Genomic DNA, 27,481 nt, shown 5'->3' with positions numbered 1-27,481 from the left:
TTTTTTTCACTGCAGATAATAAAACCATATTATTATTCCATCTGCTTCCATATGGAATTTTCCATGTGAAATGCTTGTTACTTTAAAGCCTACAAATGAGATGCCTGATTATTCTTCCCTTACATAAGTATAAAGTATTACTAAAATGTAATATATAACTTAACTTTTTATAAAATAAGTCATTCCTTTAAATCAGTGATCTTGATATTTCAATTTCACATGAAGTATCCTCGCTGTACTTTATGGAAAAGATGAAGAGGTTTCTCACAAACACATGTAGGAATGGGAGAACAAGAGAAGGGAGGATAACAATAAAAATATTGCATGCCTGGAAGCAGATGGCTGAGCAGTCACTAGTTTAGCAGGACTGGAGCCTGATTGGCAGCGGGGAACACTGAGAACCCACTTCATCCCTGCACAGAGTTCTCAAAGGACTGAGACACTGGTAGCAACAGGCACTTCTGGAGCAGGGGGAGAGAGAGAGGCTCCAAATTAAAACGCCAACGGAAGGGGACTGAAAGAAGCAGTCACACACCTCAGGGGAGACCCTACCCCTCCGGAGGGAGAGTCCTTCCCTCGTCCTGGTGGAAGACGTCAATCGATTCTCAAGAGAGGGTAAATGTACCAGGGATGCTAGGCACAAAAAGGAGGAATCAAAAAATGGGGATTAAGTGGAAATATGTGTACTGATGTTCCTGAAATCCCCAACCTCCAGAACACTGGCAGCCAGAACACTACGGTCTAGACAGATTAGAGAACTCTTCTCTGAGGCATCAATCAGCCCAAGAGTAAAGATATGAAATATTTATAATGGGCTGTCCCTGTAAACGACCAAGACTACCTTTCACTGAAGCTGAATGTCACCCGGTCCCTTTCATGCAAAAAGGGTACGGTCAGCTTTCAGTACATAAAAATGCCATTTTTTGTACATTGACATTTGACCCTATAACCTCTCTAAATTAGTTTAATAGTTGCAGATAGCAGTTGTTTATAGATTTCTTGTAATAGTCTACATAGTCAATCATGACATCTTCAAGAAGAGATAGTTTTACTTACTTTTCAGATATTTTTGCATTTTATTTCCCTTCGTGCTTAGTTGTGAAGGCTACGCTTTCTGGTAAAATGTTGAACATATGGGGTGCTAATGATCACCCTTGCCTTGTTCCTGATCTCAGGGAGAAAGCATTTAATTTTGAAACACTACGTATAATATTAGCAGTAAGTTTTTCATATGTACCCTTTATCAGAATGAGGAAGTCCCCTTTTAACTTGATTAAATGTTTTATCATGAATGAATATTTTCAAACATTTTTCTACATTGATTGAAATGATAATTTTTTCCTTTATTAAGTGAATTATACTGATTGATTTTCAAATATTAAATCAACTTTGCCTTCCTGGATTTATTTGTTAGCATTTTGTTAAAAATCTTTGGGTCTCACGAGGATTACTGGTATGGATGGATGGATTTTTAGTGCTTTTCTCTGGCCTCATATTTGGGTGATATTGACCTCAAAAAATGAGTTTAATAGAACCATCATTCTCTATATTCTGAAAGACTGTGTATAAAATAGTGTATTATTTCTTTTTTAAATGTTCAATAGAATTCACCAATTGAATCATCTGGGCCTGAGTTTTCTAGTCAGTTTTCCAGTCTTCCTTGCTTAAACAGACCCAGATATAGAGACATCCAAGGGCTGACTCATTTGAAAAGACTCTGATGCTGGGAAAGATTGAGGGCAGGAGGAGAAGGGGATGACAGAGGATGAGATGGTTGGATGGCATCACCAACTCAATGGACATGAGTTTGGGTGGACTCTGGGAGCTGGTGATGGACAGGGAGGCCTGGCGTGCTGTGGTACACGGGGTCGCAAAGAGTCAGACACGACTGAGCAACTGAACTGAACTGAACTGAACTGAACTGAAGGATTCCCCAGATCTGAACAGAGATCAACTAGTAAGCTTTGAAGAAATATGTCCCAATAGCAGAGGTTTGGATTTTATTCATCTGTGGTCCTGAGCATCAGTATTTTTTTAAAGCCCTCTAGGTGTCTTTGGTTATATTCAGAGTTGAGAACCTTGGCTACAATATAAAATGCAAAAACAAAAACAATCAGAAAAGAGAAAAGTGGAAAAAATGGAGACTGTAAAAGGAAATGATAATTCTAAAGAAACTAATAGTGATATTATCAAAGACATCAGAGATGACATTGAGACCATAAAACAACAAAAAATAAATTTAAAAAAACAGCTTGTTAGGACTAAGAAGTTAAACAGAACTGATTTCAAACACTGGATCTCCATATCTACTGGCTTTGTGAAAAGTGAAAGTGATAGTCACTCAGTCGTGTTTGACTCTTTGAGACCTCACGAAGTGTAGCTTGCCAGGGTCCTCTGTCCCTGGAATTCTCCAGGCCAGAATACTGGAGTGGGTAGCCTTTCCCTTCTCCAGGGGATCTTCCCAATCCAGGGAATGAACCCAGGTGTCCAACATTGCAGGTGGATTCTCTACCATCTGAGCCACCAGGAAAGCCCAGGTTACTGGCTTTGTTCATTGAGCTATTCACTTAAGTTCTTGGAGACACTATTTCCTCATCTCCAAAACAGCAATAACAACATAGCACCTTCCTCATGCTTTCCTGTGAACAGTAAGATGATACTCGGAAAGTAGTTAGGAGAATGCCTGCCATGTGAATTAACTAGTCCATAGCAGTCATTCTATTAGGAACTCTTTCCATTGTTATCTATTATACTCAGTCAATATACTGAGTCAATAGCCATTGACAGCATTCAATTAAATAAGCTATCGAAGTAGGAAAATTAATATCCAGATCTGAAAAGCAGACAATGCATCAGTCAATGGAGAAGAGTGGAATCAGGGGAAAGGGTGTAAATTTAAATTAGTTTAATGTAGTGACTATTCATTTCTAAAAAGTGTCTTCATTTATAAAAATTAGCTTGGAAATGCTTGCTCATATTTCCTCAACGTTTGGTACAGGTTCAAATGTTCACAGAACCATGGACCCTTGACGGCATCTGTGCAGGAAATCAGAACAAACTAGAAAGGTGGCTCTACAGGTGCTTTTCTCAAGCTTTAGTCTGGCTGCATTTTCAGGATTCTCTAATTCAGTAATATTTCAGTTTTAAAATAAACCACCATTAAACCTACAATTCTCTACTTCTGCTACAGATTATTTAGACTTCTCAAAACTACAAGGAGGATTAAATAACAGTACATTGATTAATAACAGTTTGACTATACCCTCAATAAATGTTAATTGACATCATCAGCATCAACATTACAATTCAGGGTAAGACTAGCTAATGATGAACTTAAAATCCCTCTCAGGGAATGTGAGAATGTTAGCTTAGAACAGCTCTGTAACTCCTCACCTCAAGAATAGCGACTAAGAACTTGACAGTGACTTATTCTCGGATATATTCTGTTTATGGCCTCTCTGTAGCGTTCATTGTGTTACCAAATGCAAGCTCACATGCCTGATGCACAGTGAGGCCAAATAAATCGAAATGCTGGAGTCTGGAGCAGAGGAAGGTTTTTGCAGAGCTGAGCAAGGAGAAAGCGTGGCTTGTGCTCAAAAACGCCCAAACCCCCTGAACAGTTCTGGCAAAGCATTTTTAAAAATATTTAGTTTTATTTGTGTATTTATTTGGCTGTTCTGGGTCTTAGATGAGGCACACAGGATCTTCTAACTTCACTGTGGCCTGTGGGATTTTAGTTATGGCAGGTGGGATCCAGATCCCTTACCCAGGGCTTGAACACAATCCCCTTGCCCTGGGAGCACGGCGTCTTAGCCACTGGACCACCAGAGAAGCCTCAGCAAAGCATTTTTTAAAGCCACGTTGAGGAAGGGGCATCGAGGATATGTGATCAGCTCACGCACAGCTCTCTGATCAATCCTTAGCCACAGGAAGTTTTGGGTGCTACCTGCCCATGATCATCAGGTAGTTAATTTCTTCCATTTGGTGGTAGTTTTAGGAGCTGAAAAACTGGGAAATACACATGGGATACCGTTATTCAGGTCCTTCAGAGGAGCAAAAGCAGGAGAGGCGGGGAAGGCGTCTGTCCCCGGAACGCCCCTGTAGGACCCTGCTCAGTTACAGTTGCACTGATGAATGCAGTTTGGGGCCAGAATCATTTGGTCACTCCCCAGTCACTACTTCAACATTTTGCTTTTGGAACCAGCAAAAATGTGAAAAATAGCTTGTTCAAGAGTGAACTAAACTAAGAGAACAGATTCTTAAATAGACTTAAATGGCAAGGTGCATTCCCTGGTAGTTTTTAATCTACTGAAACTTTGGGGATGAGAAGAATTAATTTCCCAAGGTGGCATGAGTCTCAGCGCTGGTGTCATCTCACTTAAATTGACTACTTTCTCAGGAATCTATGTACCGCCTCTCATCTCTCCACGGGATGTTAGACAGATCAGACATCAGTAAAGCTCCATAAAGCTCAGAAAGAGACTTGACTGTCAATACACCTCATTTGGAATTTTCAGACCTGAAATTAATAGTGCTTAGATAATCAACAAAATGTGTTTCAGAATCGTCTTTCCCAGAAATTGGTAATAAAGGAAAAAAATAAAATATCTCAGGTTACAAAATACTAACAGGAAATGGCCCACTTTTCACGCTCCAACAACCATGACTTGGGAGAACACATAAAGTCTACAAATCGTCTGTTCTAAATAATCTCTGCTGGCAATCAAATAAAATTGTCGCTCACAAAGAGACGTATTCTTAAAATCTTGGTTAGTGCCACTTACAGGAGGTGCCATCAGTTTAGCAGAAGCACCTTCAAAAGGCTAAAATGACCAGTGGAGTGAGGTCATTACACAACAGGTATCTGGGCAAGTGAAGGAAATTTTCATCTTTTCTTTATCTTTGTATTCTTAGGAGCACCTGGCTTATTTAGAAAAAGTAAAACAAAAGTAACACCAGGAATATAACAATCATTCTAACATCAGGTGAAAGGCCTGAAACAATATTTTTAGAGCTACTCAAATGAAAAATGCAATTGTACCTTCTCACATCAAGAATCCTAACTTTGAGACTGCATTTCTACTTAGGAAATGTCTCTTTGGTGACTCAGATTTCTCCTTCTTTGGAGGGAGACTTGTTAACTTTAGATCCAGCACTTTCCATTCGTGGACCCCCTCCCAATGCTTTTGGAGGCCAAACAGTTCCTGCAAGGGCTCCCAGGGGGATATGCCCACCAAGATTTATCCAAAACACTGGAAAGTTCAAGAACCACTGTTTTCACCCAAAGGTTAAAAACTGTATGACTATTTTTTCCCTTCTACTCCTGTGGTGCTTTATTTATTCCTTCTGTGCTTTCCTTTCCTCAGAGAATCTCTAAGGAGAGATTTCACCAAGATGAGTGATTGCCGGGCCATTTGGAAGATTCCTTCCCAGTGGGGAGGGAAGACCAACTCTGGACAAAACCCGTGGCTTGCATGACTTCCCCCATTGATAGCGCTTTCCCTGGAAAATCAGTAAGTAGATGACTCGACCCTTTGTACCGTGGATACATCAAACATTGCCATACTTTCAGTTGTCCAAGAAGAAGAAAAATCTTAATAGAAAACTCAGAAGGTGTTTGTTGCTTTAAACACTGGTGGTTTTGTACAGGGGCTGTAAATCATCATGTAAAATGATTCTTAATGGGCGGTTCCTTGCAGAATGACTTCCTGTTTTGCTCTTCAGATAAATAGCAACTGTGTTTCACATGGGCTTGGCCAACAGTGCAAGGATTCCTTATGCCACTGGATTCTACTTTGTTTTCTTCCACACTTGCTACTCACAGATACCTCTGAGACTCACCAAAATGACAAACTAATTTCCAAAAACAGGCTTATAGTTTAGAGGACTAATTTTTTAATTTTTATTTTTAGAGAAGACAGAAGGGCATACTCCCACCTAAAGAGAGGTCAGCTGGCCTGAAAATTAGCCAACTGCTGTTGTATAATGGAAACTGACCCTGGCTCAGAAGGCTCACTTGGAGGTTTCCAGCAAGATTTCATCACTACATGGGTTATGGCATTTAAAGGGATGGGCTGGTTTAATGAGCTGTTTCACCAGCTTCTTAACTTTCACTGCAAATATTTCTCCAGAAGCCAAAGCCTCCAGTCCCCTCATTTTGTGGACCTGAAGTATTAATTAGGGCGTAGATTCTATAAAAAACAAGTGGGAGAGTCATAAACTTCTAGGTCTACTGGCTCCATGATTGCTCAGCCATGACTGTTTTTTGACGCTGTTAGCCCCAGTTAGCAGTGCACTCAGTGTTTAGAAAATCAACACAATCTATGTTGAAGTTTTCCATGATCAAGTTCCTTACAGGTCCGTTTGTGTCCTTTTACAATACATGCCCCTGGTTCAGGTTCAGGTTTAAGGCACCGTGAGGAGGAAATGAATTACTCTGTGTGCAGAGACCGAATGTATCTCCAGTCTCTATTCAAGTCACCTGAAGGTGACTTTTATGTCAAACTATTTTTGTGACTTGTTGTTTTAAAATTTGTATGTCAAACATTTATTCCTTTTATTAAAAGAAATAAACAAGAAGTGTTTTACCATCTTGCCCCAATTATATGAAAATAAAGTTTTTTCCTAAACCTCCATTGTTACATATTTATGCTCATAATCACTGTGTCCTTACTATATGATTGCTATTTATTATTTAGCAGAGTTTTCTGTGTATCTCTAAAGTCCACATATTGTCAGATTTATAGGTAATAAAATGTTTTACTGATATACCACAGTTAACTAACTCACTTCCCAGTATTTGGGCATTTGTCATGATTTTTAAATAATCATGACTGCTCTATGATTATGACACGTGGTCAGTTCTTAGGGCTGCTGTAACAAAGCGCCACAAGTCGGTTGGCTTAAGACACAGAAGTGTATTCCCTCCCTGTTCTGGAGACCTGAAGTCTGAAATCAAGTTGCCGGCAGGGCCATGATCCCTCTGAGCTCCCGGAGAAGGCTCTTTCGTTGCCTCTTCCAGCTTTGGCATCCCTGGGCATTCTTAGACTAGTGACATCTTAATTCCACTCCCTGCCTTGGTCTTCACGTGGCCACCATCCTTCTGCGTCTCTTCTCTTCTTTTTATCCGGACACCGATCATAGGAACTAAGGACTCACCCTATCTCCAGCTTAACTAATTATATTTACAACCACCCTGTCTCCAAACGATGTCTCACTTGGAAGTTCCTGGAAAGACATCAAATTTGGGGGGACACTTTCCATCCCAGTGCAGGTACCCTAAACCATTATTTAAACCTATGTAACAGTCTCCATTTCTAAGGGACAGGAAAACAAAATGCTCTCACACTTTCAAAATACATGATTTAAAAAAAAAAAAACGTTATGCATATGTGTGTGTTATTTGTCTTAACTCTCCAATCTGTAATTTCCAAGAGAAAATGAATTCTACTTTTCATATTATTTCTCAAAATCCTGATTACCCCACAAGCACAAAAATTCAACAGTATATATTTGAGGAAATAAAAATGTTTTATAGAGATCATGAATTTCATGATCATGAATTTCATGACATTACTTTCATGTCCTATTTCTTCCCAGAGACAACAGATTTCCCCACAGAGTCCTATCTTTGTGAGGCTTTCTAGCAAAACAAATAGCTTTCTATTCCTCAAAGTCTATAGAGGGGATCCCACATCCCCAAAGAGAAGAGGAGCTTACAAACAGAAGAACAGAAAAGGGCTTCCCTGGTGGTCCAATGGTTAAGACTCCAGGCTTCCACTGCAGGGGGTGTGGGTTCAATCCCTGGTCAGGAAACTAAGATCCCGCATGCTGCACAGAGTAGCCAAAAACAAAACAAACAAAAACCTGTGGAAAAAACATTTGTGTTTCACCCTTCGCCATTATTCAGCATTCAGTGGTATTTCTTGATCTTTAAGTAACCCCCATGCACACTTGTCAGGAAAGGGAACATCTGTGTAAGAAGAGGCAGCAGACTCTTCAATGTGGAGTCTGACAAGGTGAAGTGCCCAAGCCCTATCAGCTGTGCAAGCATCCCATGAGAAAGTAGGTCCACCACATGTACTTCCGTTCAGTTCAGCTCAGTCGCTCAGGCGTGTCTGACCCTTTGTGACCCCATGGACTATAGCACGCCAGGCCTCCCTGTCCATCACCAACTCCTGGAGTTCACTCAAACTCATGTCCATCCAGTCAGTGATGCCGTCCGACCATCTCATCCTCTATCGTCCCCTTCTCCTCCTGCCCTCAATCTTTCCCAGCATCAGGGTCTTTTCCAATAAGTCAGCTCTTCACATCAGGTGGCCAAAGTATTGGAGTTTCAGCTTCAACATCAGTCCTTCCAATGAATATTCAGGACTGATCTCCTTTAGAATGGACTGGTTGGATCTCCTGCAGTCCAAGGGACTCTCAAGAGTCTTCTCCAACACCACAGTTCAAAAGCATCAATTCTTCCACGCTCAGCTTTCTTTATAATCCAACCCTCACATCCATACATGACCACTGGAAAAACCATAGCCTTGACTGTCTTTAAAAAGGAGCAGACATGGAACACCCCCATTCCTTTCTCCCCGACTCATCCCCTGTCAACACATCAGAACACGTTTTCAAGGGTCTGGCTTTATCCCAGGGATGCAAGGATTCTTCAATATCCGCAAATCAATCAATGTAATACACCACATTAACAAATTGAAAAACAAAAACCATATGATTATCTCAATAGATGCAGAGAAAGCCTTTGACAAAATTCAACACCCATTTATGATAAAAACTCTCCAGAAAGCAGGAATAGAAGGAACATACCTCAACATAATAAAAGCTATATATGACAAACCCACAGCAAACATTATCCTCAATGGTGAAAAATTGAAAGCATTTCCTCTAAAGTCAGGAACAAGACAAGGGTGCCCACTTTCACCATTACTATTCAACATAGTTTTGGAAGTTTTGGCCACAGCAATCAGAGCAGAAAAAGAAATAAAAGGAATCCAAATTGGAAAAGAAGAAGTAAAACTCTCACTATTTGCAGATGACATGATCCTCTACATAGAAAACCCTAAAGACTCCACCAGAAAATTACTAGAAATAATCAATGATTATAGTAAAGTTGCAGGATATAAAATCAACACACAGAAATCCCTTGCATTCCTATACACTAATAATGAGAAAACAGAAAGAGAAATTAAGGAAACAATTCCATTCACCATTGCAATGAAAAGAATAAAATACTTAGGAATATATCTACCTAAAGAAACTAAAGACCTATATATAGAAAACTATAAAACACTGGTGAAAGAAATCAAAGAGGACACTAATAGACGGAGAAATATACCATGTTCATGGATTGGAAGAATTAATATAGTGAAAATGAGTATACTACCCAAAGCAATTTATAGATTCAATGCAATCCCTATCAAGTTACCAACAGTATTCTTCACAGAGCTAGAACAAATAATTTCACAATTTGTATGGAAACACAAAAAACCTCGAATAGCCAAAGCGATCTTGAGAAAGAAAAATGGAACTGGAGGAATCAACCTACCTGACTTCAGGCTCTACTACAAAGCCACAGTTATCAAGACAGTATGGTACTGGCACAAAGACAGAAATATAGATCAATGGAACAAAATAGAAAGCCCAGAGACAAATCCACGCACATATGGACACCTTATCTTTGACAAAGGAGGCAAGAATATACAATGGATTAAAGACAATCTCTTTAACAAGTGGTGCTGGGAAATCTGGTCAACCACTTGTAAAAGAATGAAACTAGAACACTTTCTAACACCATATACAAAAATAAACTCAAAATGGATTAAAGATCTCAACGTAAGACCAGAAACTATAAAACTCCTAGAGGAGAACATAGGCAAAACACTCTCTGACATACATCACAGCAGGATCCTCTATGACCCACCTCCCAGAATATTGGAAATAAAAGCAAAAATAAACAAATGGGACCTAATTAAACTTAAAAGCTTCTGCACATCAAAGGAAACTATTAGCAAGGTGAAAAGACAGCCTTCAGAATGGGAGAAAATAATAGCAAATGAAGCAACCGACAAACAACTAATCTCAAAAATATACAAGCAACTCCTACAGCTCAACTCCAGAAAAATAAATGACCCAATCAAAAAATGGGCCAAAGATCTAAATAGACATTTCTCCAAAGAAGACATACAGATGGCTAACAAACACATGAAAAGATGCTCAACATCACTCCTTATCAGAGAAATGCAAATCAAAACCACTATTTTGGTACCATTTCACGCCAGTCAGAATGGCTGCGATCCAAAAGTCTACAAACAATAAATGCTGGAGAGGGTGTGGAGAAAAGGGAACCCTCTTACACTGTTGGTGGGAATGCAAACTAGTACAGCCACTATGGAGAACAGTGTGGAGATTCCTTAAAAAACTGGAAATAGAACTGCCTTATGATCCAGCAACCCCACTGCTTGGCATACACACTGAGGAAACCAGAAGGGAAAGAGACACGTGTACCCCAATGTTCATCGCAGCACTGTTTATAATAGCCAGGACATGGAAGCTACCTAGATGTCCATTAGCAGATGAATGGATAAGAAAGCTGTGGTACATATGCACAATGGAGTATTACTCAGCCATTAAAAAGAATACATTTGAATCAGTTCTAATGAGGTGGATGAAACTGGAGCCTATTATACAGAGTGAAGTAAGCCAGAAGGAAAAACATAAATACAGTATACTAACGCATATATATGGAATTTAGAAAGATGGTAATGATAACCCTGTATACGAGACAGCAAAAGAGACACTGATGTATGGAGCAGTCTTATGGACTCTGTGGGAGAGGGAGAGGGTGGGAAGATTTGGGAGAATGGCATTGAAACACGTGAAATGTCATGTATGAAACGAGATGCCAGTCCAGGTTCAGTGCACGATGCTGGATGCTTGGGGCTGGTGCGCTGGGACGGCCCAGGGGGATGGTATGGGGAGGGAGGAGGGAGGAGGGTTCAGGATGGGGAGCACGTGTATACCTGAAATTTTTTTAATTTTAAAAATAAAAAATAAATAAATAAAAATAAAAATACTAAATTACTCTGAAATTCATTTGGAAAAAAATGAATATGTTAGAGTAGCTAAGAGAAACCAGAAAAGATAGGAGTGATGATGAAATAATATATATGAAACTATAGATAGGTAGATAACTGAATCACTTTTGTTGTACACTAGAAACTAGCACAACATTGTAAATCAACTATACTTCAAGTTGAAAAAAGACAGGAGTGATAAGACAAGACAAGCACCGTCAGCATTTTAAAATCTTTAAAATCATAATATTCAAAATAGCATTACACATGTGGAGGAGTGAGCAGACACAGCAAAGAAACAGAACCCAGAAATGGGTACAAATGCATCGGGTGATTTTGTGAGTAAAGACAGAATTTTTAGTTAACGGAGAAAAGATGAATTATTTAATAAAAGGTGTTTGAAAATAGGCTAACCGTTGGAAAACTTAACTGGATCACCGCTCAATTCCTTATAAAAAATTAAATCTAGAAAAATAAAATTTTCAACATTTAAAAAAAAAAATAAGACTTTAAAATATCTAGAAGAAAACTGGTGAATACCCAAGAGTCACATAGGCTGGCTGTTCTATTTGATTTAAAAAAACACATTTTATCATTTTTTCAGGCAAAAATGACAGTAAACAAAGTCAAATGACAAACGAAAAGTCATTGTCTTTATAATACATCCAGCGGAGCGCTAGCTCTAAAGATCTATTTGACAAAGTGCCATTTAAATAGAAAAAAATGTTATTTTTGTTTGAACTTTCATTCTGTAATTATGAGTGAAGGTGAACTTCTCTCCATGTGTTTACTGGCCATTCGCATGTTTGACCTGTTCTGATAACTGGCCCACTTTATGCCGTATATTTTTACTGCTGTGCAGGAGCTCTTTGATTGTCAGCGGTACTGTTGGTCTGCTAGATTTAACTGCTTGTCTTTCTGTACCAGCGTGTAACAGTACAGAACTGTAAATTCTATCAAATCTACAATCTCTTTCCTCATGGATTCTAGATTTCATACCTGTTTTAAAAGGCATCTCTTCCTATCCAAGTTAACAATATAATATTATAGCAGATGTGTGATATACATGCAATAAATTTATGTGTCTTGTGATGTAGAAAGGTCTACATTTATTTTCTTTGCAAAAAGCCAAGCATCCTAATACAATTTACTGAATTATCTGCCCTTGCTTCACTACAGGCAAACTTTTGATATATTCAGTTGCTACACATCCTTAGATCTGTGTAGGACTCTTAATACTGTTGCATGAAATTATTTGTCTGTTTTCATGCCATCATTATAAACACCAAATTACAATAACTTTTTGTTTTCTATACTGTCCAAGAGGACAAATGCCATATGCATTCTTATTTTTCAAAATATTCTGGTCTATTTTCACACAGGTTTGTTATTGGAGTTTTTTTCTTGTTGTTTGGTTTTTGCAAATAAATATTTGAATCAGTTTGACAGATTCTCCCAAAATTCCACTGAAATGTCATTGGATTTAAGAGTTTAATTGAGAAGACTGACATTGGCCTAATATGGTCTTCCTAACTAGAAGCATCACTTGTCTATGCATTTACTCAGATCTTCTTTTACATCTCTCTGTAATGTTTTATAGTATTTTTTTTCCCAGAAAGGTCTGGTACCTTAAATTAATTCATACATATTTGGTGCTTTTGTGGTCAATACAAATGAGCTAATTTTCATTTCATTTTCTGATCATTTATTCCAAGCACAGAAGGAAGCCTATAATTTTGTATATTTAGATTATGCCCCTTTAGGGAATTGCCTAGTTTTAAATAAATTATCCTACCAACATCTTGTATCCAGTGTGTGGGTGCTTATCAGTTGCTTCAGTCGTGTCCGGCCCTTTGTGATCCCCCAGACTGCAGCTTGCCAGGCTCCTCTGTCCAAGGGATTTTTCAGACAAGAAGACTGGAGAGAGTTATCATGCCCTTCTCCAGGGGATCTTCCCAACCCAGGGATCAAACCAACACCTCTTCTGTCTCCTGCACTGCAGGCAGATTCTTTACTGATGAGCCACCAGGGAAGTTCCTTGTATTCGGTATATTACAACAATTAAACAAGTATATTGATCTATCTGTAATATTTCTGTGTCTTCCACAAATAATGTCTGATTTGCCATTGTGTTAGTAACACACAGAGCTGTTAAATAAATATTGGTTTAATGGGTAGTGCTTCCTGAATATATATTCCAATCCTGTCCATAAGTTGCAGACTGAATTTCCAACAGCGTGCTGAACATCTTCATACTGGTTTTCCTCTGGCACCTCACACTCAACGACTGTCACTAGACATTTCAACATCCTCTTTTCTTCTCTCTTCCTACCTCCTCTCTCACATTCAATCATTTATTACAGCTTCAAAGTTCTACTTCTGGACTTCCCTGGTGGCTCGATGGTAAAGAATCCACCTGCCAGTGCAGGAGACCCTGGTTCCAACTCTCATCTGGGAAGACCCCACATGCCACGGAGCAATTAAGCCCGTGAGCCACAACTACTGAGCCTGTGCTCTAGAGCCCGGGACTCGAAACTGCAGAGCCCACGAGCTGCAACTACGGAAACCCTTGCTTCCTAGAGCCCACGTTCCGCGGTGAGAAGCCCAAGCACAGCAATTCGAGAGCGGCCCCTGCTCGCCGCAACTAGAGAAAGACCCGAAAAGCAACGAAGACCCCACAGCCAAAAATAAAACATAAAAAAAAGTTACATTGCTGCAGTGTTTTCACCTCATTTTCATATAAAAGAAGCAAGTCCCCCTCCTATTTAAAAACCTTCCGTGGTCAGTTCCCCACTGCCTAAACAAAACCTAAACTCAGGACGGAATCCGAGACCCTCCCCACGCTGGTTCCGCCTACTTGCCAGTTCCATCCATGTTCACTCTGACTGCCTATAAGCAGAGACTGGGACGGGGACTCAGATGGATTGGGGAGCTGGTGCTCCCAGGGAAAACGAATGACGGGAAGTAGGATGGGGAAGGAAGGGAACTAAGCTCGGGCGTGGCCTAGCTGGAGTCTGTGTCAGCCGCGTCCCTAGGCTGCTCCCGACCAGAAAATTCAGTTGGTCCCCCTGAAAGGGGCTTGCTCTTTGGTACCCTGCGCCAGTCAGTCACATGAGCCGAAGATGCAGCAGAGGTGCAGGTGATCTCTCTCTTGAGGGGCGTTCCGTTCACCGGAGGGTGATTCTCTGAACAAGGGCAGACCTGTGGCCTCATTAGAGCTGGGAGAGGGGTGACCTGCCAGCAGGGAAGTGGGAAGGGCAGCAACAGCATCTCTGGCCAGCTCGAAACTGTGTCCCCTTGCTGCCCTGAGCTCCAGCCACTCAAGAACACTCATGTTTCCTAAATATGTCCAGCACCTCCATCATTCCACATTAGTCCAGGTTGTTTCCTGGAACAACCTTTCTACCTTGTCCAACCATCAAAGACCTATTCAGATTGCAACATATTCCAAACCCTTTTTCATCTGCGATAATCTCGTGTCTCCTCTCAATTCATTAGACTTGTGTCTTCCTTGGAAGTTTCTTTGTACCTCTCCTGTAGCATTTATTTGTGTGCTTTTTAAGATAGTTTAATGTTCACAATTTTTTTTCCTCCAAATCAATGTAGAAGTCATTCATTTTACCTGCTCTCATTTTATCCTCCTGCTTGTAACAAATAATTAGAAGCATCTGCTTCCTCAAATTTTATAAGTGCCTTTGGTGTGAAAATACTCAAAGCCATCTTTTTTCTTTTTTTTTTCATTTTGTAAGTACCTAGCGTGAAACCAAAGAAATGTTGAATTGAGTTGAATCCAGAATAATATAAAAATAAATAAATAAAAAGCAACCTTTTTCCTTTGTGCCCCACCTGGCAAGGAAATAAAGAGACTTGTTTGCGGCCTTTCTTTTCATTCTGCTTCTCTCCTCCGTTTTATGACTCTACTAAACCTTCACTATAAACATTTATTCACTGTCTAGATTTTTTATGTACTGATTAATGCAATTGACTACCTTCTATTATACGTCAATCTTTTCTATCTTTTAATGGTGATAATTGAGAAATCAAAGGTTTTGTGTTCTGTTTTTTGAGTTTCACCATCAATTTCCTTTATTATGTTGAGATCACTTTATCTCTCAGAAAAATATGTGGTTCAAAACATTGTTCGAAAAGCATTATCTTTTCAAGGACCTCTTATATTAGGCATTTGACACTGGCTTTTGATATAGATACAGACTTGAATCCTCATGTAAAAAGTAGACTCATTTATTAGAGACAATCGATGCCATTGTTTCCAACATGCTCATTCTATAGTCAGGGAAATGGAGATTCAGAGGTTACGATCAAGTTTCACAATCGCTTAAAATCCTTTAATAGCTTTCCAAGGCCACAGGATAAAGTGAAGACATCTCAATATGACATGCAAGGCCCTCCATGACTTGATTAATGATGCAGTATAATTCCAGCCAAAAAAAAAAAAAACTTATATTCTGCCAAAGTGTGCTCTGAGCCTCTCCCCAATCTTGAAATACACGTCAGCGCTCTCACTTCTATCCCATCAACCAGTGAGCTCCTACTGATCCTTCAGCTCTTTAGCAAGATACGACTTCCTCCGTGCAGTCTTCCCAGACACCCCTGGATGGTTTTAGGTGACCCTTCCTCTTCAGATGCTCAATATACTCTCAACTTATACACATCATGCTGAGCTATAATGCCTGCTTCCTGGTCTACGACTCAACTCTGTGCCTCCCTCACCCAGCATTATCCAGCCTCCTTACTGTGTTCTATTTATTTATTTTTAATGCTCATTTTATTCTATTTTTCCCCTCTTTTGATCAAACCAAAAGGTATGTGAGATCTCAGTTCCCCAACCAGGGATTGAACCCACTACCCCTGTACTGGAAGCATGGAATCTTAACAACTGGACCTCCAGGGAAGTGCTTCTATTATTTCTTTCATAATACTACCTTCTAACATCCATCTCTAGTCTTTCCAATTCTGTTGTTTTCCTCTATGCACAAAGACTTAGGTGTGCAGGACAGGGTACTGGAGAAGAGGGAGCTCTGCAGAGAAGGAGCTCCCTGAGGTCCCAGGCAGAGACGGGGACGACAGAGGATGAGATGGCTGGATGGCATCACCGACTCGATGGACATGAGTTTGAGTAAGCTCCTGGAGTTGGTGATGGACAGGGAGGCCTGGCATGCTGCAGTCTATGGGGTCGCAAAGAGTCGGACACGACTGAGCGACTGAACATACCATCTAATTACTCAGTGTTCACTGCTGGTTATGATAGAGTAACTCATATTGAATTAGCATTACTGACATAAACAGTTAGAAAACTGGAAAAAATATTACACAAATATGTTCAGATATTGGACAACAGGCACTACTGGGTTATGGTCCCTGGGAGAAGGAGAATTCCAAAGCAGGCCCCACAATAGCCCTGGCTTTCTGCCTGGAGTCACTGTCCAGACTGCAGTGCAAGTGGGGTGCAGCCCAAGCAGACCTTGGGGGTCTTGCTGACCTGAGGAGAGAGATTAGACGTCAGGGCTGCTGAGGGGACTTGGGTTTGCAGGACAGAGTACTGGAGAAGAGGGAGCTATGCAGAGAAGGAGCTCCATAAAGTTCCAGGCATTTCCAGCAGTCATAAATTGAATACTAGGCTGTGCATGTGAGGACAAGACCCCACAAAGCTTGGAATAAAGAAGCGTGCAAGCGATGAGCTGAGCACAGCCTGCAGAGCAGCACAGCACTGGGTGTCACAGGGATTCTGCCAGCGAGTGGCCCCTGCGAAACAGCAGCCAGGCAAGCATACCTGCCAACAGGTCTGCAGAAGAAAAGGAAGAATGAGGACAAAAAAGCTTTTCAGAAAAAACAATGGCTCAGAAAAAAGTGTTGCTGTTGTTTAGTTGCGAAGTCATATCTGACTCTTTTGTAACCCCACGGCCTGTAGCCTGCCAGGCTGCTCTGTCTGGGATTTCCCAGGCAAGAATACTGCAGTGGGTTGCCATTTGCTTCTCCAGGGCATCTTTCCCACCCAGAGATCAAACTTGAGTCTCCTTAAGTATTGGTAGGAGGATTCTTTACTGCTGAGCTACCTGGGAAGCCAAGAATAAAAAAACACAAAGCTACCAAAACAAAAAGCTCAGCTAATCCTAAGCAATATTTTTAAAAATAAGAAGAAACAAAGAAGAACAAAAACTACATCCAGGCACATTCTACTACAATGTTCAAACCAATGCAAAAAGAAAAATCTTTAAAAGTAGCCAGAAGGAGGGACAAAGACACATTTCAAACAGAAACAACTTAAGGCAGAAGACAATGGGACGGCATCGATAAAGTGCTGAAAAGAAAAGGCTGTCACCCGGGAATTGTCTAGTGGCTCAGACAGTAAAGAATCTGGCAGCAATGTGGGAGACCTGGGTTCCATCCTTGGGTTGGGAAGATCCCCTGGAGAAGAGCACGGCAACCCACTCCAGTATTCTTGCCTGGAGAATTCCATGGGCAGAGGAGCCTGGCGAGCCATAGTCCATGGGGTCGCAAAGAGTCAGACAAGACTCAGCGACTCACACTTCCACTTGCTCACCAGAAACAGAGCAAGGCAGAAGACACGGCGGCGACATCAATGAAATGCCAGAGGAGAAGGCTGTCACCTGTGCATCATCTATCTAGAAAAAAAGCCCTCCCAAACGAAAGCAGAGTAAAAATATTTCAAGATGAACAGATGCTGAGAGAATTTACTACTATCAAATCTGTTCTTACAAAAAATTTTAAAAGAAGACTTTTCAGGCCGTAGGAAAGTGATGGTGTGCAGAAACTCAGCTCTGCAAAAAGGAAGGAAGAGCACTGGAGACTGCGTGACTGTGACGCAAGTGGGAGGAGGCCCCAGAGGAGCTGACCCTAGGATGTGAGCTCAGCGGCTGAGTGAAAGACGGAGAATCCAGGACAAGAAAAGCACGGTTCCCAAGACTGGGCAGAAGAAAAAACAGACAGACTTGGAACTTTGTGTCGTACCAAAATCAAGGACATGGTCAAAGAAAGATGGGGACATGTCAAAAGGACCCAGAAGCCAACTAGAAAGTCAACAAAATAATTCTTAGTGGCAAATGAATCATGGCAAACATTAATTGTATCCTGTTGATTAAAATGTGAAGCCATGAGTCCATACTGATATAAAGAAAAGAACGAATGAATTCAAAGTTTATGAAGAGATGGCGAGCTGCTTAATGCAAAAGTACATCCTTGTAAGATGCTTTTGAATCATGAAGGAGAGAAAGTATAACTTCACATAGCTGCCAGACATCATCATAATCAGGTAACCAATGCGAACGTCACCAGTAAGGGACAAACTGAAATTGTGTGCCACTTGATATAATACAGTCAGAACATAGCATCACCTCTTTGGTATTCTTGCCTAAGATGCATAATCTGAACCATAAGAGAAAACGTAAGGAAAAAAATCAAATAGCAAGTCTACAAAATAAACATAACGACCTTTCCTCTTCAAAAGTGTCAAGGTTACAGAAATCAAGGAAAGACATAAAAACTAAAGACAACAGATGATACTGAAGGGAAGCTTTTGCTCTATATAGAGGATACTATTAGAACAACTAGGAAGACTTGATTGAGGTTTGAAGGTTAGGTGGCAGTAATAAATCAGTGTTAACTTCCTGATTCTGATGGTGGTATTGTAGTGTGTAGGAGGATGTCCTGGTTTGTAGGAAATGTGCAATAATGGAAAGTATAATTGTACTAAACCCTCCTAAAGGTAGAGATTGTCATTCAAGATAAAAAACCAAGATCCTGCTATACCCTATGGACTAGAAACACACTTTAAATATAAATAATGCCTTCAAATATTATGTTCACTGTTAGCTTTCCCCCAGTATTTTGTAAAGCTCATGAAGACAGGGATTTGGCACACAGTAGTCACTTTAAAAAAAAGTTTGTCATATGAATAATTAAGCACTCCTCTAGGACTGTACACTTGAGGACACAGCCCATGTTTCTGGAATCACTGTTTCTCCATGGCCTGGCAAACAGAAAGCCCTCAATAAACACTGGTGGAATTGTAACTGAAAGTGAGGTCCAGCTGCTTGCTGCCCAGAAGCCAGTGAAGAGGTAAGGTTGGTGGAAAGGAGAGTTTGTTTTATTTCGGAGGTGATAACCTGGGGCAGAGGGGGGACGCTGCTCCAAAGGCTGACTCCTCCCACCCCCACTGTCCCCAGCCACTGACAATCAGGGGGCAAGAGCTTTTAGTGGAGGTGGGGTACTGCCTGCAGCAGCCATGCAGTCAGCTCTGACAGTCATCTTGAAACTGGTCATGTGATGGTCTGACCAGCATCATCGTGAGTGTTTCAAGTTCAGCTAGTCTTTAGTTCCAAAGCTGATGTGCTCCCACTTCTGTGAAGCCAGCTATTGAAATTGAGGCAGCTCATGTCATGGATAGAGTCTGGTCATTATATAGTTAACTTCCTCCATCTGGTAGGGGTTTCAGTATCTAGAAGACAGCTCAAAGGATACGGCTCAGGATACTTTCCATAGCCCTTGAGAAGGGACTAAAAGTCCTTGACTTTTCTTAATCACTAAACCATAATTATTCAGTCTTGTTGGAGAGTTTACCCTTGCTTCTGCCTTTTCTCATTTCTTTGGTTAAGCTCATGATTTTGCAAATTTTTTTCATGACAAAAGCAAGGCTGAGGACGTGGAGGGAAGGACCATATGGCCCTGCTCTGTTTCACTCCCCACTTTTCTTTGATACTCCTTAATCTTGAAGAGGGACAGGTACCAAACAAGAGAGGGAATAAAGTTTTGCATAAAGGTTAGTCATGAACTTGGCAGAGAACTTGGCTTCTGTTTCATTGCTATTCCAATTTCCCCCAGTTATTTGAGAGAATGGTGCTCATGTGACAACTGCTGGCTACTTTCTATGGAAGCAGGGCATGGTCCTGCCTAACTGGGGAATGGACCCAGAGTTGGAAATAATTTCAAGTTCCAAGCTTAGCATCAATATTTTATATTATGAAAATATTATCTCTCTCTGATTACTTTGTCGTAGATGACTTGGACAAATATTTGAAAACTAGTAGACATACTGCAGTGAGAATAATCATCAAAATGTGTCCTTATACTATTCTCTGAATGTGTTTCCCCCCCCCATAATGGTCAAAGCAGGTGTACAATGTTTGTTTAATAGGCCACAAACAGGCTATCTTTGTTATCTTAAAATTCAAATTAAATCATATATATGCCAGAACGACTTCCCCATGCCTCAATATGTGAACATTTCTTCCATCATTTACCCCTTTTAATTGCAAATCTTTCCACAGAAAGCATTGATAATATATTTTCCAGTGTTGCCAGAGTGGCTTGTTGCCTACTCTGAGTTCACTGATGGCCCTTGGTGCTAGGCTTACTACTTGTTCATACATTGGCCTTGTTATCCACACTGCAGGAAGACTAATCAGACACAGCAAGCAAGTCCAGAGGTGTGCTGATGGGGACACGCTTGTACAGACTGTTCACTTTATCACGTATGCACACACGCCACACAAGCACTGAACACGTGCTTTTAGTTCACTTTATCACGTATGCCACACGTCACATAAGCACTGAACGTGTGCTTTTAGCAGTAACCTTAAAGCCAGCAGTGATACATAAGTGATTATATTTTGTGATAACTTTACTAGACATTTTTCTCCATCTGAACTCTGGAGTCAAAAATAGTCCAAAGCAAAACAATAGATTTCCATTAGAAATTTAAAAAATTTTTTAACCAGTTCAGCAGTATGACCTGAAAGTTCTCAGATGTTTTCCATGTAAATTAAAACACCAAATAATCCTAGTTACTTTCATATTTCTTCCAAGATGCCTAGGGGCCGTTTGAAACACTCAGAGTTAGCTCAAGAGAGAAACTTACAATCTGTTACCAAAAGCAGCTTAATATTCCAGGAAAATTTTATTCTCTTGACAGGAAGAAATAAAACCAAACTCCAGTCTTGTACCAGCTTACTATTAATAACAAAGTTCATTTACCTAATTAAATCCAATCTAATTTTAATCACTCCTGACAATATACAAAATTTTTTTCTCAAAGTTCCCTTTACTTTCACAGACTTTTTATCACTTTCTGGATATTAATTTGTTTCTTATATTCCCCCAAACACAAGCAACCAGCTCTAGGATAAAATTATTCTTTTTTTCCTCAATAAAAATATCTCCAGTCTTTTTTACCTCTCTTGCCAACAAAATATATCCCACTTGCTTTACATACTGAAATGTTTCCCTTATAATTCTAGTAGTTTTAATTACATATCACAATAATTGTCCTTTAAAAGACCCTAATAAGTGCTAACTGACAAAGGATTAACTTCCAAAATACATAAGCATCTCATACATCTCAATATTAGGAGAACAAAAACCCAATCAAAAAATGGGCAGAAGACCTAAACAGACATTTCTCCAAAAACATATAGAGATGGCCAGTTAACACATGAAAAGATGCTCAGCATCACTCATCAGAGAAACTCAAATCAAAACTACAGTGAGGTGCCACCTCACACCAATCAGAATGGCCATCATCAAAAAACTACATGCTGGAGCGGATGTGGAGGAAAGGGAGTCCTCTTGCATTGCTGGTAGGAGTGCACACTGGCACTGCCAGCATGGAGAACACTCTGGAGACTTCTTAACAAAATAGGACTAAACCACCACGCTGCCGCTGTTTAGTCCCCAGGTTGTGCCTCTTTGCAGCCCCATGGACTGCAGCGTGCCAGGCCTCCTGTCCCTCACCATCTTTTTCTCAGAGTATATCTGCATCAGTGGGACTGCTGGGTCATAGGGCAGTTGTTGGTGTTTTTTTTACAGGTTTTTTCTTTTAACTGTATATAAAAAAACTACCACATGGCACAGCAACCCCACTAATGAGGATATACTCCGAGAAAACCACAATTCAAAAAGGCACATGTACCTCAATGTTTATAGCAGCACTATTTACAACAGTCAGGACATGGAAGCAATCTAGATGCCCATCGACAGATGAATGGATAAAGAAGTGGTACCTATATACAATGGAATGTGTTACTCAGCCATAAAAAGGAACAGATTTGAGTCAGTTATAATGAGGTGGATGAACCTAGAGCCTGTTATACAGAGTGAAGTAAGTCAGAAAGAGAAAAACAAATATCATATATTAATGCATATGTCAGAGAAGGCAATGGCACCCTACTCTGGTACTCCTGCCTGGAAAATCCCATGGATGGAGAAGCCTGGTGGGCTGCAGTCCATGAGGTCGTGAAGAGTCAGACACGACTGAGCGACTTCACTTTCACTTTTCACTTTCATGCTTTGGAGAAGGAAATGGCAACCCACTCCAGTGTTCTTGCCTGGGGAATCCCAGGGATGGGGGAGCCTGGTAGGCTGCCATCTACGGGGTCGCACAGAGTCGGACACGACTGAAGTGACTTAGCAGCAGTAGCAGCAATGCATATGTATGGAATCTAGAAAAATGGTGCTGATGAACCTATTTGCAGGGAAGGAAGGGAGATGCACACAGAGAATGGACTGTGTACACAGGGTGAGGAAGGCGAGGGCAGGACGACTGAGACAGTGACACCAGCACACGCACACGGTCACGTGTGAAATAGCGAGCGGGTCGCTGCCAACAGAGGCCCCGCCTGGTGCTCTCTGATGACTCAGGGGGGTGGATGAAGCTTGGAGAGAAGGTCAAGAAGGAGCGGATATATATAATTATGGCTGATTTGCACTGTTGTGTAGCAGAAACCAACACAACATTGTAAAGCAATTATCCTCCAATTAAAAAATAAATAAAAATATATTAAAAAGTAAAAGTCCTTAACTAAACCAAGAAACAAGCAATTGCACTGTTATACCAGTATTTTCTGAGTGGCAAACTTAAGAACACACTCTATAACCTCTAAAAACATACATTTCTTTCATAGCACAAATTCTCTTTAATGGGTACAAGATGCATGTTTAGTAAACCCAAACACCTTTTAAACTTCTACTAATTAACCCAAAGCTGATGTCTCAAGCAAAGTGGCCTGTGTTTGTGTTTCAAGGACATGATAAGAGTTAACTTCAAGCTTTCTCATAAGCATATTTTTGTTCTATTGGGGTCAAAATTCAGAAAGCAGTTTTATCAAGTTAGCTTTCTCCAAATGCATATGCAAAAAGATCTAGTTTGGGAATTTCAAGAGTTTCACCTTAAGCAATTTTCTCTGGAGCATACTGTTGCCATACATTGTTTTAAAAAAAATCTTTTTCCCTAATCATAATTGCGTAACTCTGCATCCAGTTGGGTATATTCTTCCCTCTCTCTTTTGCCTTTTGCTTTTCTTCTTTTCTCAACTTTTTGTAAGCCCTCCTCAGACAACCATGTAGCCTTCTGTCATTTCTTTTTCTTGGGGGTGGTTTTGGTCACCACCTCCTGTGCAGTGTTACTAACCTCCGTCCATAGTTCTTCAGGCACTCTGCCTACCATATCTAATCCTTTGAATCTATTTGTCACCTCCACTGTAAAATGATAAGGGATTTGATTTAGGTCATACTGGAGTGGGTAGCCTATCCCTTCTCCAGGGGGTCTTACCGACCCAGGAATTGAACTGGGGTCTCCTGCATTCCAGGCAGATTCTTTACCAACTGAGTTATCAGGGAAGCCTCATACCTGAATTGCCTAGTGGTTTTCCCTACTTTCTTCAATTTAAGTCTGAATTTTGCAATAAGAGGCTGATAATCTGAGCTACAGTCAGCTCCAGGCCTTGTTTTTGCTGACTGTATAGAGCTTCTCCATCTTCAGAGGCAAAGAATATAATCCATCTGATTTCGGTATTGACCATCTGGTGATGTTCATATGTAGAGCCATCTCCTGTATTGTTGGGAAAGGGTGTTTGCTGTGAGCAGTGTGTTCTCTTGGCAAAACTGTTAGCCTTTGCTCTGCTTCATTTCGCATTCCAAGGCCAAATCTGCCTGTTACTCCAAGTATCTCTTGACTTCCCACTTTGACATTCCAATCCCCTATGATGAGAAAGGAGATTATGTTCAAAATCCTTCAAGCTAGGCTTCATCAGTACATGAACCGAGAACCTGTGGATGTACAAACTAGATTTAGAAAAAGCAGAGGAACCAGAGATCAAATTGCCAATACCTTTTGGATCACAGAAAAAGCAAGGGAATTAATTCTGCTTCATTGATTACGCTAAAGCCTTTGACTGTGTGGATCAAACAATCTGTGGAAAAGTCTTACCAGACCACTTTACCTATTTCCTGAGAAGCCTGTATGCAGGACAAGAAGCAACAGTTGGAACGGGACATGGAAAAATTGATTGGTTCAAAATTGGGAAAGAAGTACATCAAGGCTCTATATTATCCTGCTCATTTAACTTATATGCAGAGTATATCATACCAGGCTGGATGAGTCACAAGCTGAATCAAGATTGCTGAGAGAAACAGCCACAACCTCATGGCATCTGGTCCCATCACTTTATGGCAAATAGAAGGGAAGAAGTGCTAACAGTGACATATTATTTTCTTGGGCTTCAAAATCACTGCGGATGGTAACTGCAGCCATGAAATTAAAAGAGGCTTGCTTCTTGGAAGAAAGACTGTGACAAACCTAGGTAGCATACTGAAAAGCAGAAACATCACTTTAGCAACAAAGGTCCATCTAGTCAAAGTCGTAGTTTTTCCAGGAGTCATGTATGGATGTGAGAGTTGGACTATAAAGAAGGCTGAGCACTGAAGAATTGATGCTTCTCTACCTGGTGTTGGGGAAGACTCCCAAGAATCCGTTGGACCACAAGGGAATCCAATTAGCCCATCCTAAAGGAAATCAGTCCTGAATATTCACTGGAAGGACTGTTACTGAAGCTGAAGCTCTAGTACTTTGGCCACCTGATGCAAAGAGCTGACTCATTAGAAAAGATCCTGATGCTGGGAAAGATTGAAGGCGGGAGAAGGGGGCAACAGAGGATGATGTGGCTGGATGGCATCAATGACTCAATGGACATGGGTTTGCATAAACTCCAGGAGATGGTGAAGGACAGGGAGGCCTGGCGTGCTGCAGTCCATGGGGTCGCAGAGAGTCAGATACAACTTAATGACTGAACAACAACAACTTGAATAGCTAAAATTTTTCTAATGAATTGAACCTGAATTTCCCATTTTACAAAAGACGACAAAGTTACCAATCCTACAAATGGGACAGGCGCTCACAGAAGACAGACCTGCCATAAGCCTCCCAAGAGGGTGAGTGACAGGGTCCTAAGCAAACATGTCCCAACACAAATGGCCCTCGAAGTCAGAGACATAATCAGAACCAGCAAGCAAAAACGCCCGAACAGCACTTCGTGCCCCAAAGAGAAGCTTGCCAGCGTGCATACCAGAGGACTTACTGGGTCTCCTCTCCTCAGCTCGTCCAGACGCATGTTTCCATTCCACCAAGGAAAAGCGTCAGCTGGCAGCCAGTGCCAAGCAGGGGAGACACGGGGATGATCCCTGAGACAAGTGGTTGAGGCAGCTGCTCGGAACACGCCGCGCAGCCCTCCGCTCAGGGCGAGCGAGCCACCAGCGTCGGGACCCTCGCAGCATCCCTGCCAGCGGTAGTAACGGCCGAGGCTCTGCTGGTGGGGGTGGGGTGGGGGACTCGGGAGCCAGGTATCGCGAGAGTGCGGCGGCCTCGCGTTGGGCACCAAAAAGACCGTCACGAACAGTGGGGGTCCATCTGCCTGTAGTTTTGAAGCCAATACAGAAGCAAGGTTGGTGAAAAGGGAAGTCTGTTTTATTTCAGAGGCTAGCAACCAGAGACGGAGAAGGCAATGGCACCCCACTCCAGTACTCTTGCCTGGAAAATCCCATGGATGGAGGAGTCTGGTGGGCTGCAGTCCATGGGGTCGCTAAGAGTTGGACACGACTGAGCGACTTCACTTTCACTTTTCACGCACTGGAGAAAGAAATGGCAACTCACTCCAGTGTTCTTGCCTGGAGAATCCCAGGGACAGGGGAGCCTGGTGGGCTGCCCTCTATGGGGTTGCACAGAGTCGGACACAACTAAAGTGACTTAGCAGCAGCAGCAACCAGAGGGCGGGGGGAAGCGGGGGCGGGGGGGAGCGGGAGGGTCTCCTATCCAAAGGCTCACTCCCCCCGACCCGCCCCCACTGACAATCAGGGGACAAGAGCTTTTATAGATGGAGGCTACATGCAGAAACGGCACAGTCGGCTCTTACAGTCATCTCGATATCGGTCATGTGGTGGTCTGATCAATATTATCTCGATTTTAGGTGCAACATGCAGGATCTTGGTTCACTGACCAGAGATGGAACCCAGGCGCCTTATACTGGAAGCATGGAGTCTTCACCACTGGACCACGAGGAAAGTCCCAACTGTTGTTTGTTTAAAGTGCAGTCAGTCTTTAGTTTCAGGGTCCGTTTTTTCCCATTTCTTTGAGGCCAGTTCTCAGAACTGTGGCAGCTCAGGTCATGGCTACAGTCTGGTCGTCATATAGTTAACTTCTTCCACCTGGTGGGGGTTTTAGCATCTATAAGACAGCTCACAGGACATGGCTCAGAATATTATCTACAGCCCTTGAAAAGGAACTGAAGGCCCTTGATTGTGCTCGATGAGCACATTATTATTATTTGGTATCCTTTGACTGTTTCTCTTTGTTTTTACTTTTTCTCACTTCTCCGATTAAACTTATTCTTTGGCTAAAATTTTTCTATGGACAAAAGACAGGCTGACGACACAGAGGGGAAGAACCATAGCATCCTGCTCCATTTCTCAATGAATACACAAATTAAGAACTAAGTCATCTGCGTCAATGCTATGGAATGAGGCTAAATTCACATGGAATTTCTTGCCATTAAAAAAAAAAAAGAAACTAAATTAAAAAATTAACTTAAGCCATTATTTATTAAAAACTGTAAGGCTCCTGAACCATGAAGACATACATTTACTAAGTTATCTATTATCTACTGCCACCTCTCAAGAAAAAAAAAAAAAAATCCTATAAATGGAAACATTTTACCAAGGTTTTTATTTCTGCTGGAGTAGATATCCCAGGTATTCATTACCAGATGGTCATGATAACGGCTGTGAAATTTCATTACCACTAAAAGTGCTGGGCCCAACAAAACCTTGCTCACAGAGGTTTTAGGTTTCTTATACGATATACTGATAACATGAATTAAAATATCTTCTTTTATTTTTGCCCTGATTTTATTCTTGCCTGGACTTTCATGCATGAGAAAAAAGGATTCACTTTCCACTGCAATCCAATATATATTAAACCATTTTCCTTCCATAGAAAATGCAACTGTTTTAAAAACCAAAATAGGAAATAATCTCAATTTCTTTAATTAAAAAAAATCTTCGGCTGACTCTGTATTTTGTCACTACAAAGCTAA

General features: G+C 41.1%; 1 long non-coding RNA gene across 1 annotated transcript in view; it reads right to left on the bottom strand.

Moving 5' to 3' along the window:
* The window catches only part of LOC138985951 (uncharacterized), a 128,598-nt gene extending 102,951 nt beyond the window's left edge, over positions 1 to 25,647 (bottom strand). Inside the window, exon 1 of the long non-coding RNA XR_011462880.1 lies at positions 25,472 to 25,647. This is a non-coding gene — a long non-coding RNA (uncharacterized lncRNA). The remainder of the gene's footprint in view (positions 1 to 25,471) is intronic.
* Between the last annotated feature and the right edge of the window lie 1,834 nt (positions 25,648 to 27,481).

The sequence above is a fragment of the Bos mutus genome, chromosome 27 (genome assembly GCF_027580195.1).
Source record: "Bos mutus isolate GX-2022 chromosome 27, NWIPB_WYAK_1.1, whole genome shotgun sequence".
NCBI lineage: Eukaryota > Metazoa > Chordata > Mammalia > Artiodactyla > Bovidae > Bos > Bos mutus.
This window is presented reverse-complemented; position numbering and strand designations above follow the sequence as displayed.